The 1,583-nt window shown below is 51.3% G+C and overlaps 1 protein-coding gene across 1 annotated transcript in view; it reads right to left on the bottom strand.

Annotated features, from left to right (window-relative positions):
* The window catches only part of LOC130586805 (solute carrier family 26 member 9-like), a gene marked incomplete at its 5' end in the record, with an annotated part of 15,565 nt that overhangs the window by 10,440 nt on the left and 3,542 nt on the right, over positions 1 to 1,583 (bottom strand). The window lies entirely within an intron of this gene.

Below are 1,583 nucleotides of genomic sequence, written 5' to 3'. Positions count from 1 at the left end.
GAAAAGGGGCAGAAAAACGGGTGGAAGAAGGATGGAAAATGGACAGAAAATGTCTCTGTGCTGGAATCCCAGGCTCCCCACCCCTTCCCAGCCCAGCATCAATAGGCCAACCCCCAAATTCTGCAGATGTTCTAATGCTACGCTTTGCTGCATGCTTTGGAGCGAAACATCCTCGCTGGGAGGTTTGCCAGGAGCCCTGGATTTATTTTTGCCATGAAAGCAGCCAGGGTGGTTCTTCACAGCCGCACGAGCGCCCGCTCTGCTCGTTCCATCCGAAAAGGATCAGCCTGGCTTGACAGGAAAAGGTTCCTGCTGATCCCACCATCTGCTGCTCCCTGCCCCAGAGCAGCTCAGGAAAAATCAGCATTTCTCTGAAAATGAAACCCCTGCTAGAAATGGCCTGAGCATGGAGAAGGTTTGATGTCCAAGTGTGACAAAGGGGACCAAAACCTGTCCCTCTCCAGCTCAGAGTTCTGCCATTTGTCCTTTTCATGAGTTAGCACTCGAGTGTCCCCCTCTGTGTGAGATCAGTCCTGCCCTGTGTGTAAATATCCCCTCTGAAAATCATTTTCAGGTTGTTTTGATCCCATCCTCAAGATTAATAAAACCCAAGTTTGACCTTGGACAGACCAAGGTAACTTTGATGAGTTCATTATGTTAATTTCTATTCATTTTGTGTTTAAATGGCAAGGAAGAGCTTCCATCCATCCATCCATCCATCCATCCATCCATCCATCCATCCATCCATCCAGGCTGGAATTAGGTGGAATGAGCTGTCCTGGAACTCAACCATCATTAAGGTGATGGACACCAATGGTCTGACGTCACCCAGGAACGGTGCTCCCCATTTTGGGACACTGAATCTGGTTCAAATTCCAAGGGGATTAAGGTCAGGGGAATCCCGTTCACTGCCCTGGCATGTGCTAGGATTTTCCTCAGGCAGCGCCTCAGCCCATGCTTGGGTCTCTTTTGGGGTGGGCTTTGGGGTCCAGCAGTGACTTCCCCTGCTCTCAACTGACCTGCCAGACCCCACAGACCTCCCCTCCCACCCAGCAGCAGCAGCAGAACCCTCCTGAGCTGTGCCCACACTGATAACCCATCGCTTCCCCAACACCTGTCTGAGCAGGATTTTGGGAAAATCCTTCACAGTGAGAGCCAGCCCCTTTGGACTCCTGATTGTACTGATAAKGGGGGTTTATGGGGCYRKGACAGGATGTTGKCTCRGTGTCCCCACACAGCACTCAGAGCYCTGTCCAAAYGCCACCTTTTTGTGWCAGACATTTCCAAATTCCGCTCTYACTCCCTCAGACCCTTCCGAGCTRTCCTCACACTGATAWCCCATTGCTTCCCCAMCACCTGTCTGAGCAGGATTTTGGGAAAAACTTTCACAGCCCGAGCCAGCCCTCTGGACTCCTGATGGCCCTGATAACGGGGTTTATGGGGCTGTGACAGGATGTTTTCTCAGTGTCCCCACAAAACACTCAGAGCCCTGTCCAAACGCCACCTTTTTGTGTCAGACATTTCAAATTCTGCCCTCATTCCCTCGAACCCTTCTAAGATGTGCCCAGCACTGATAACCCATC

This window comes from Malurus melanocephalus, unplaced genomic scaffold (assembly GCF_030028575.1).
Source record: "Malurus melanocephalus ecotype Western Australia unplaced genomic scaffold, MMel_1.1 scaffold_1321, whole genome shotgun sequence".
Taxonomy (NCBI): domain Eukaryota; kingdom Metazoa; phylum Chordata; class Aves; order Passeriformes; family Maluridae; genus Malurus; species Malurus melanocephalus.
The sequence above is the reverse complement of the archived record's forward strand: the minus strand, read 5'-3'. Positions and strand labels throughout refer to the sequence as shown.